Below are 12,162 nucleotides of genomic sequence, written 5' to 3'. Positions count from 1 at the left end.
GGCACTTGATAGTTGGGTTTTCAGATTAGGCTGACTGTTGACATGCCCAAATAAAACATTCTTTCATTGAGCATATTGCATTTGTAGGGGAGGCCACCTTCTTTCACCTTCTGCCATATTGTACCCATATTTTTTTCATATAAATTGTCCAAACATTGACTCTCACATTTTCCCCTTTTTGATTTTCATTGTGCACCATATTTGACACTTTAACTACTTTTACTAGTTGTCCATGCCTTGTCACAAAGACCGAAACTGACGCAGGCTTCGCCTAAACAGTTGCCTCGCAGCAGCACATTTGCCATACGGATTTCCCTTTCCAATCCCTTAAAACATCTTGGATATTTTCCTGTTTCTCTCTTTTATTACAATTGTATGGGTTCTGAGGCTTAATGACTTGCAAAGAATGATCATCCTTTGTAACATTCATTTCAAATCTCTTAGATTCAATATTTAAATGAACTTCAGAAAGAGTTCTTGAATAAGCTAATTCATGGCAGCATGGCTCACTATCTGTCCCATGAAGGAATGAGGGAGATTTGTAATTCCACTGGCTGGTAAAGCGCCACCCTGATCTAATATACGAGCTAAAATTCTTACCTTCAGGATGAACCTCATGACACTGATAAGGGGAGGGGCAGGCACCCTGGAAAGGGCTGGTGCATTAATTCTCTGCGTTTACAGGTGAAGGGTGATAGACTGTGTCATTCATGTTCTAGCTTCCCGATTTACCTACTGGGTGACTCTGTGACAGTTTACTTAACTATTCTGTGCCTCGAATTCTACATTCCACCTGTAGAAAATACTTAACGATTGTGCCTACCTCACAAGGCTGTTGTGGGGATTCAGTGGGTTAACACAGGTAAGGCACGTAGTGTTTGGCATACCGCAAACACTTGTATAGTGTCAGCTGTCGTTATAATAGTAATAACGGCTGTTATTGTTTTGGTGGCATGAACTTGCTTCTTGGAACATTAGAGGGAAATGGACACTTAGGCATATACATGGATTTTTATCCCCAGAGGTTGGGTAAGAAGGGCCTTAAGCACAGCATTTCCTAAGGCCTAGCTAAGAATCTCCAAGAGAAAGTGCTGCGCGGCCTCAACCTCATGACATCACCACTGCCAGGTGCTTTGTGCCTGGCCCTTGGCAAGTGTTGAGGACGAGTGTTCTGACGAAGCTCTCTCATGAAGCATGTCTCTTAAAGATTCCAAAATGTCTTGTAGACTTTTACTAAGACATTTTGTGGCCTTAACAGAGCTATGCTTTTCATTACTCCTTTCTGGAATCAGCGCTATAATTCCACATTATGTATGGACATCTCTAGTTGGTGTCTTACCCTAAAAAAAGCACGGTCTCCCACTTTTGGCTTTTACCTCAAGGCTAGTTACCCTTGGCCTGCCACATGTTTTTTCTTTGAATGCGTTAAGCCTGTATTCCGGCTTACTGTTGAGTCTCGTCATTTTGGTCCGAAGCTGTAACTGCAATGCTACTACATGGTCTTGGTGGTGTCTTTACATAGAATACAATTTTCTCCCGCAAGGAAGAGAAGTAGCTGCAAGATTAGTGATGTCGAGAATGCAAAGTGAGGGTTTTAACATCAAGACCTATCCAAACAGCTATCCGTGTCACCACACAACGCGTGTACGCACATACACAGACTTCAGAAATACAGGCAGAGACAAACACAGCATAACATTCCACATTGTTATGGAGCTTCCAGGAACACGAAGCTTAGGGACTCAACATTACATCATTGTAAAATAGTGTCACAATATCCAGCCTGCCCCTCCTCCTTTTGACATTTCTGAACAAGAAAGGAGCTCCTGCTGCTCACGCAGGCGCTAAGTGAGAGGAACGGGCATGAGGTGTGCCCAGAGGGGTTTGCAAAGCGGGGTTAAAATAACTTCTCCACTTGGCACATTCATTTTCTCTATGTAAAATAAACACAGCAGAAAAACATTTCATTCCAAGACTGCAGTGGTTCCCAGGCCCCCTAAAATCATCACCAGCACAATTTAAAATTCACTTATAGCATGCTGAACTGAAAAAAAAAAAACCCTGCAAACAACTAGTTAGAAGAAGTCTATAAATACAATTCTAAACATGAGAAATAATGACAATACAATCATTAATTTACAGCAGGTAAGTTTTCCTTAATCTGATGCTTTTGTTCTTGGGAAAAAAAGTTACTTATTTAATTGAAGCAACATAAAGTAGCTTCTAGTATTTTGCACTAAAAAGCCTGTTTTAAAAAAATATAATTTATTGTCAAATTGGCTAACATACAGTGTGGAAAATGTGCTCTTGGTCTTGGGGGTACATTCCCGTGGTTCATCGCTTACATACAGCACCTAGTGCTCACGCCAACTAGTGCCCTCCTCAAGGCCCATCACCCATTTTCCCCTCTCCTCTGCACCCCCACCCCATCAACTCTTAGTTTGTTCTCTGTATTTAAGAGTCTCTTGTGGTTTGCCTCCCTCCCTCTCTGTTTGTAACTGTTTTCTCGCCCCTCCCCTTCCCCCATCCATGGTCTTCTGTTAAGTTTCTCAGGATCTATATATGAGTGAAAACATATGATATCTGTCTTTCTCTGATGACTTATTTTACTCAACATAGTACCTTCCAGTTCCATCCAATTGCTGAAAATGGCATGATTTCATTCTTTCTCATTGCCAAGTAGTATTCCATTGTATATGGAAACCACATCTTCTTTATCCATTCATCAGTTGGTGGACATTTAGGCTCTTTCCATAGTTTGGCTATTGTTGAGAGCTCTGCTATAAACATGCATCCTTGTGCATCAGCACCCCTGTATCCCTTGGATAAATTCTTAGTAGGTTATTGCTGGGTTGTAGGGTAGTTCTATTTTTAATTTTTTGGGGAACCTCCACACTGTTTTCCAGAACGGCTATACCAGTTTGCATTCCCACCAACAGTGCAAGAGGGTTCCCCTTTTTCCACACCCTCACCAATGTCGGTAGTTTACTGAGTTGTTCATTTTAGCCACTCTGACCAGCGTGAGGTGGTATCTCAGTGTGGTTTTGATTTGTATTTCCCTGATGATGGGTTTTTTTGTAGTTATGTTTCTGTTCTCATTTAGCTTTGTAGTACTATATATTTTATCTTCATCTAGAGATCCACTTTGATTATACTGCTTATGTTATAACCCACGTGTTACTATTCCTGTCACCAAACCACTTGATTCAGCTGGCAGAGGATAGGAGTACACAAGCCAAGATATTTAATTGGATTCCTGTCCATTAGGGACTGGTTGGCTTGGCTCTTTGCCACAACAGCAGATGATATTTCCAACTCTTAAGGACACTCTAGTTTCAAAATACTTTGACAACAGGGCTTATACTTTAGACAAATTCTTTTATTTTCCAAAGCACCTAAAATACCGGTGGTCTGCACCCAAGATTTAATAACTATTTGCTTGGTGAAGGAAAAAACAAAGAGAATATCACAGCCATCTTTCAATTATGTTCTTTGGTCACAAATGACTGAAAAGACCATCCTTCCTTGCTCAGTCACCATCTTGCTCACACACATGATCAAAGTCTAAATGAATTTACATACCTGGTTATTTGAGAACTTTATACAAGTTTTGTCAAACTTGTCATTGTGTTGGCCCTATTTCCTGAATATATGTATTTTGTAATGGAAGATGAGAAATTCATCAGCCCACTATTCAAAATATGGCCAGCTAATCTTTGACAAAGCGGGAATGAATGTCCAATGGAAAAAAGACAGTCTCTTCAGCAAATGGTTTTGGGAAAACTGGATAGCACCATGCAGAAGAATGAAACTGGACCACTTTCTTACTTAAAAAAAAAAAATTATTTATTCAAGATAGTTTTCTTACCTTATTCACAGTTTCCAGTTTATAGTGAAAGGAAGGGGGAGCAGTACCTATTCTTGATCAGCTGTCCTAGCCCGTCAGAGAGAAGCGGCTACCCTCAGCACACCCCGAACACACCACCGCAGAGCCCCACACCCCATGGGAGGAGGGGGCCTCTTTCCATGCAGTCGAGAAGCACTGTAGATGCAGAACGTGTCTTCAACTTGCCTGACTGAACCAAAATTACACAAAATTAAATTCAAAGATGAAAATCCTAAGTGTGAGACAAGAAACCATCAAATCCTAGGGGAGAACATAGGCAGCAACCTCTTTGAGCTCAGTCATAGCAACTTCTTACTAGATGTGTCACCAGAGGCAAGAAAATAAAAGCAAACATGAACTATTGGTACTTAATCAAGATACAAAGCTTCTGCACAGGGAAGGAAACAATCAACAAAACTAAAAGGAAGCCTATGGAATGGAAGAAGATGTTTTGCAAATGATATCTCTGATAATGGTCTAGTATCCAAAATCTATAAAGTACTTATCAAACTCAACACCCCAAAACAAGCAATCCGGTTAAGAAAAGTGCAGAAGGCACACTTTCCAAGGAATACATGCAGATGGTTCACAGACACATGAAAAGATGCTCAACATCACTCATCATCAGGGAAATGCAAATCAAAACCACAATGAGATACCACCTCACATCAGAATGACTAAAATTAATAACACAAGGAACAGCAGGTGTTGGCAAGAATGCATAGAAAGGGGAATGCTTTTGTTGGTGGGAATGAAAACTGGTGCAGGCACTCTGGAAAACAGTGTGGAGGTTCCTCAAAAAACTAAAAATAGAACTACCCTGTGATCTAGCAGTTACACTATTAGTTATTTACCCAAATGGTACAAAATACAGATTTGAAAGGGTACAGGCACTCCAGTCTTTACAACAGCACTATCAATAAGAGCCAAACTATGGAAAGAATCCAAGTGTCCATTGACTGATGAATGGATAAAGAGGGTGTGGTATATATATATATGTACACACACACACACACACATATATATATGTACACACACACACACATATATATATATGTATATACACATATATATAGTGGAATATTACTCAGCCATCAAAAAGAGCAAAATCTTGCCATTTGCAATGATGTGGATGGAACTAGAATATATTATGCTAAGTGTAATAAGTCAACCAGAGAAAGACATATACCATATGATTTCAGTCATATATGGAATTTAAGAAACAAAACAGATGAACATATGGGAAGGGGAGAACAAAAAAGAGGAGAGAGGGAAAAACTGCAAAAGACTCTTAATAATAGAAAACAAACTGAGGGGTGATGGAGGGAGGTGGGTTGGGCAATGGGCTAGATGGGTGATGAATATTATAGAGGGCACTTGTGATGAGCGCTGGGTATTGTATGTAAGTGATGAATCACTGAATTCTACTGCTGAAATTAATATTGCATTGTATGTTAACTAACTAAAATTTAAAGACAAAGAAAAAGAAAAGACATAAGATAAAAAAAAAATCCTTAAAATTTATCATTGCAGGATGCTGATCTGTGGGAAAAATGCAAATGAACACATGATGACATAAAACTTTTTTTTTTGACATATATCTGTTTTTTTTCCTGTTATTTAATCTTCACATTTCTTTGGAGTAACAGTGTACAAAATTATAAGCCATCTATATATACCTGTTTTTTCAATTTAAGACTATTAAAGATTTGAACTTGCTTTGATTAAGTTTCTTTTTAGCCAACTTAAAGAACTCTGACTTCTTTCTGCTTATAGATGTAAGTTTTTGCTGGTATAGCAGACTTACATTATTAAATTAGCTAAAATTCTCTCAGATAAGTCAAGTCTCCAGAGGGGGTTGCGTAAAACAAGATACAACATACAAGAAACTCAGGGGTGCCTACCTGGCAGGCTCAGTTGGTAGAGCTTGATATTGGGATTGTGAGTTCAAGCCCCATGTTGGGTGTGAAGATTACTTGAAACAGCCAAAATCTTAAAAAAATACATACTGGATTTGTAAGTAAAATACAATCCCTGGTATCTAAGTGATTTAGATTATGAGTGTGGTGTTAGTAAAGAAGAAATTGTTCCTGTGGAATTATGAGTGTGGAAGTATGAGTGGAGAAGTCAGATGTCACAGCATCACAAAAACTATATAACCCTTAAATACCTCTGTATAATTAAGGTTATTTGGAAATTCTGCACAAATTAACTAGGAATGGGACACTATTAACCACTCAAATAGTGGATATGAGAAATTATACTAACATAATGCATTTATAAGAATACAAGACTGTAAATATAATGGGAGAATGTGATCATATTTCTCCTTAAAAATTAAAATAAAAATTTAAAAATTTTTATTTATTTATTTATTTTTGAGAGAGAGACAGAGAGAACAGGGGAGAGGCAGAGAGAGAGGGACAGAGAGAGAATCCCAAGCAGGCTCTACACTGTCAGCACAGAGCCAGATGCGGGTCTTGAACTCACAAACCATGAGATCGTGACCTGAGCCAAAATCAACAGTCCAATGCTTAACCTGTTGAGCCACCCAGACTCTCCTCTTCTTAAAAATTTTAACTTAATCTAATTTTACTTCTATGAATATGAAAATAAAAACGATTTCTTTTAGAAATCATTCGTTTTGAGCATAACTTATGTTAGTGTACTCTTTGGTTGAACTTAAGTCCTTATGTTTCAAGGAGTTTGTTAGAGGCAGAAAATATTATTATCTTTTTATTATTTATTTATTTATTTTTTTAAAAAAGGAAGCTCAATGCCCAATGTAGGGCTTGAATTCACAACCCAGGGTCAAGAGTCTCTTGCTCTATCAACTGAGCCAGCCCAGTGCCCCATCATCTTCTTAAAATTATTTTTTAGTTTTGAGTATAAACCTTTATAACCACTATCCACATATGAAAGATCTTAATTTTTTGTTTAATCTCTCTTTTTTAAGAAGAGAAAACGAAATTATACATTAGCTGTCCCTCCATCTACTAATCCCTTTTCCTCTCCTTTCTTTCAGGAAGTAACCACTATTCAGAAGTTAGTGTGAATTTCTTCTGTGCATTGTGAAAATCTTTTACTACATACTTATATACCCAGAAATATGATTTTTCTCCAAAAATTATGTTTTTAAGATTTTTCCATGCTGATCCATGCAAACTAAGTATCCATCAGTAGAGGGAATTAAAAATTGTCATTTATTCTTACAAGATATGGTATTAGGAGTTAAAATGAATAAATTAGATCTGCATGTATAAACATATGAAGTATTTTTAACTCATTTAAATAACTAAAAAGTAATGGAATATTTTGTTACTCATATCACTCATTCCCTAATTCAATAATTATTTGTTGAGAGTTGATTCTATGTCAAGTACCAGTTTAGCAGCTTAGGATATCACAGTGAACAAAACAGAAAAAGCCTCAATTTGACAAGGTTGCCACATGGAGCATGTAGGAGCAGTTAGGCCAGCCTGAGGTTGATGTTAAGGGGAGGAAAGAAATATCATATCCAGTAATGTTCAGGGTGGAATTCTAAATCTCCCAAGCAGGTATCCTATAGCCTCTCAAATTTTTCTGATCATTATCCTAGAGTCAGTTGGAAGAAGATGAAAACTTTCTGCGGGCAACTTGATCACACTGCCTGACTAACGTATAAGGAGGTGAATGTGATGGAGCCAGAAATTTTTTTGGCTGGACTTTTGAAAAGTCTTTACAAACAAAATGTTTGTGGATGGTTAGGTACATGGACTATCCATTGAATACCTTGACCTTTGGCTCATTGCTGGGTGACCTTAACTTCTAAAAACTGCATAATTAATTTGCATTTAAGAATGCTTTAATGCCTAGTTTATTACTCCTAGTGGTTGGTTCCTGGTAAGGAAAATATTTATTTACTGTGTCCAGTTGCTTTCTGGAATCGTTCAACTGAGTTGGAAGTATATTTATTTTTCACTAAGATGCTGTGAATATATATATTATATTGTGCACTAAACTAATCAAGAAAATACTGAGTACCTGCTTGATGTGTATGTATACACTCAAACACACATACATACATTATATACTCACATACATAATATATACACATATAATTGTATAAAGAAACAATATAGATGTGTGTATGTATATACAGTTTTATGTGTGAGGATTTTTTGAGTAGCACAAGACCAATACTGGAGACTATTTTAAAATATATGATTTAAAAAAATTTTTATTAATGCTTTTTATTTATTTCTGAGAGAGAGAGAGAGAGACAGCATGAGCAGGAGAGGGTCAGAGAGAGAGAGAGAGATACAGAATCTGAAGCAGTCTTCAGGCTCTGAGCTAGCTGTCAACGTACAGCCCGAGGCAGGGCTCGAGCCCACGAACCATGAAATCATGACCTGAGCTGAAGTCGGACACTTAACCGACTGAGCCACCCAGGCTCCCCACTAATTTAAATGATTAAAGATCATACAAGAAGATGAAAGTTGGTGGTTTTGTATTTCTATGGCACCCTTGCTTGCTCCCCTTTTTTCACATGTGCAAAAAAATTTTACATCTTCTTTTTCAGTATGAAGGAACACTGGGAGGTAATACAAGAATCACTTTTTGATGCTTTACCCAAGAAAAACAGAGCAGGAAGGCAGTACCTTATAATTTAGGTCCAAATACCTACTTTGCAGAATGCACATCTCTTATCCTCCTCTGCTGGCCCTCCACCACGGACGGGGTGCCTGGGTGTGCATAGCTGTGTGGTGGAGACAGACAGAGGAGGGTGAGTAAAGGCCCCTGTGGGGAATATTTGCTCTCATAGAGTTTATATTCCTAGAAAGATATTCATGTAGATCAAGTCAAGACCTCTTTTATGTTATTTTATTGTTTCAGTCTGATTCACGTGCATGAACTATTTATACATTATTTATGTTTGTATACATGCAGGTAGGTGTGTGCGTGTGTGCGTGTGTGTGTGTGTATGTGCGTGTGAAAATGCTGAATGTTAATCAGAATTATACATATGAATTTGGATAAATGCATAAAAACAAATAGTCTCTAATACTTTATGAAAAATAGTCTATGTTTCATGTTGTAGGATATTTTTTTCACCCAGATGTTACTTTAAGGACTCCCTACATCCAGTGTGGGGCTTGAACTTATAATTGCAAGTTCAAGAGTAGCATGCTCCACTGACTGAGGCAGTCACACACCCCAAAAATCTTTTTTTTTAATAATTAAGAGAAGAAAGCAATGTCCTCCCCTCCATAGCTTCCTAGTACTTAAGCAGATAAGCCTTGAACTTAATTTCACTAAGTGCACCTCCAAATGCACCTGGGCCTTAATTTTTCATTTGTGTTGTCCTTTATTTAACCCTCAAGGGATGGGTAGGTAGATGGATGGTCAATTTTACGGAAAAGTGGTTTAATATTACCGGTTGTGTTGACTATCAATTTTGGTTCTACACAGACTGCAGCTTCAAATAGTTTCCCCGGGGGAAAAACAAATGAAGTCTCTTTGTGGACAGTCTAGAGACAGAAGATAACATCCTAGCTTTCTTACTCTCTTGTCTGAGGTTTAACATTCTATTGAACAAGACTTGGTAAGAATGTGGTATGAAGGCCCTGGACAGCAAAAGAGTCGAGTTGTTTAATATTCCGGAATACATAATGCCTTCGCCCTTGAAGTAGTCAATTTATTTGATGTGCATTGTTGTATTACATAATCAGTCACCATGTAATCATATTAATTTGCCTTGCCCACTTGAGCATTTGGTCCAGACTGAACTGACACTTGCCTCCCTTTATCTAGGAACACTGTGAATCTTTGTCAATGACTACCGCTGGGGGGAGTGTGCTCAAGGTACTTAAGAGAATAAACAATTTTGACCAGCCCATTCTGATTTGAATTGAGGCTTGATGGATGTGTGAGGGCTATGTGTAGTGAAGGAGAACCCACTATACCTCAGTAGGAAGCACTGTGGATTGACATCTCTTGCTATTCTTTCCCGTATAATATTCTGAATTGGAGATTTCTCTTCATATAAGCCTTTTAAAAGTGTTTATTGTATTTTTGAGAAAGAGAGCAAGGGAGGGGTGGAGAGAGAGGGACACACAGGATCTGAAGTGGCTCTGTGCTGACAATAGAGAAGCCAATGCAGGGCTCAAACTCACGAACTGTGGGATCATTACCTGATCCAAAGTTGGATGCTTAACCGACTGAGCCACCCAGGTAGCCCTGACATAAGGATTAAAAAAAATTTTTTTTTAACATTTTTATTCATTTTTGAAAGACAAGAGTATGAGCCGCAGAGGGGTGGAGAGAGAGGGAGATAGAATCTGAAGCAGGCTCTAGGCTCTGAGCCGTCAGCACAGAGCCTGTAAGTGAGGCTTGAACTCAAACTGTGAGATCTTGACCTGGGCCAAAGTCGAACATTTAACCGACTGAGCCACCCAGGTGCCCCAGGATTTTTTAAAAATTGAGGTAAAATTTACAGAATAGAAGGCACAGATTTTTTTTGCACAGATCTTAAATGTGCAAGGAGATGAATTTTGACAAAGTATTCCAATCAAGATACAGAACATTTCTATCACCCCAGAAAGTCCCTTGTGCCCATTCCAGTCAATCTCTACTCCCACAGTAAACCGCTGTTCTGATTTCTATTACTGTACATGAGTTCTTTCTGTTCTCAGGCTGCAGTATAAATAGAATTATACAACATGCTTTCTTTTGTGCTAACAATTCTTGCACACATTTTAATGAGTGATGTTTTAATAATTATTAACACAATTAGCACTGACATTGATTGCATTCTGGTTTTTCTAATAACTAGTCATATAAAATTTTCTAAATGCAGACATTCAGTGCATTTTGTCTCATATTTCTTGATTCTATATTTCACAGTAACTTTCTCTTCTATTACCAGATTTTACAAACACATTGTTAAAGGCAGAAGAGAATTGGATTTTATCAAGGTAGGTAAACTTAAAAGGACTGTTGTATATGTTCTCATATGGTTGTCAGTATCTTTAAAGAGAATTCTGGAGAGGATGCACCGTGTAGAAGAAGTAAACCATTTTTCTGAATCCTTTCTTAACAATTGAACTTAAAGGGCTCAAGGTTGAGGACATCACTCACTGAGAGATCAGGGGGAGAGGTAGTAGACAGTCTTATCCTTTGTAGTCAGTAGAACTCTGAAGTAGGGAACATGTTTTTTGACTTGGCCAAATCATTTCTTTAACATGTCTTAATTGTAGAGTTTTATGCATGCAAAGAACGTAAACAAAGATAGTAAATGTAGAGAAAAAGAAGGTAAGGAATTGTGAAGAAGTTATATTATTTTGAGCCTTCCGAATATTATTTGGAAATCTAGCTGATGAATTAGAAAATTACATAATCTCCATGCTATTTCAGCTGGTTGTTATGGACGCAGAAGCTGGTTAGGACGGCGTGCTTCTGTGTTCTAGTACTCTAGCTGAATTGTTTACATGTAGGAGCAGCGTATGGTGATGATGAACAAGGCAGCTGTCAGTTCGGTGGAAATCCAACCAAAGTGTCTCGATTTTTGCAGTCTTCAAACTAGGTGACTTGATAGGATATACAGATTCTGATTAGGCTGAGTAAATTAAATATTATGGAATGAATTAAAAAAGAGGTAGGTAATGACTTGGAAAATGGCAAAGAAAATGGAAATATTCCTAGAAAAGAACACTTGTGATTTAACTGTGGGAAACTGCTTGCTTTAGTAAGGCTTTTTCCTGGGCCAGTGTGGTCAATTGGAGAAGTGAATTCCTGATCCTAAAGTTCCGTTCTTGTCACCCAGCTGAAGGTGACAGCTGAAGAATTCTCAAGGCAAGCGCACCAGTACCGAGGTTTCTCTATGTGCTAGCATTTCCTGAAGGCCTTTTTAGGAGAGATTTCTAAAAGTCTGTTCTGTGTGGCATTTCTATTTGTTTGGAAGCTTTTTCTTCTAAACTAAAACTTTCTTCTTCTGAAAAAGTAAGCATAGCCATATAGTTCAAGAATCAAAACAATATTATATTTGGTCAAGTCTTGCTTCCATCTTGTTTGCCCCTCTTCCCAACCCCTCATTATTTTGGTACCTTTGTTGGTTTCTTTGCATATGTGTCCAGTGTTTCTTTATGCAAATGTTTTTGCCTCCTATATTTTTACCTGAAAAATAGCCTACTATATACACTGTTCCATTATTGCTTTTTAAAAACGTTTTCTAGTTATTTCTGAGAGAGAGAGAGATAGTGTGAGCAGGGGAGGGTCTGAGAGAGAGGGAGACACAG

Source organism: Hyaena hyaena, unplaced genomic scaffold (assembly GCF_003009895.1).
Source record: "Hyaena hyaena isolate Hyena2069 unplaced genomic scaffold, ASM300989v1 scaffold_815, whole genome shotgun sequence".
NCBI classification, from domain to species: Eukaryota; Metazoa; Chordata; class Mammalia; order Carnivora; family Hyaenidae; genus Hyaena; species Hyaena hyaena.
This window is presented reverse-complemented; position numbering follows the sequence as displayed.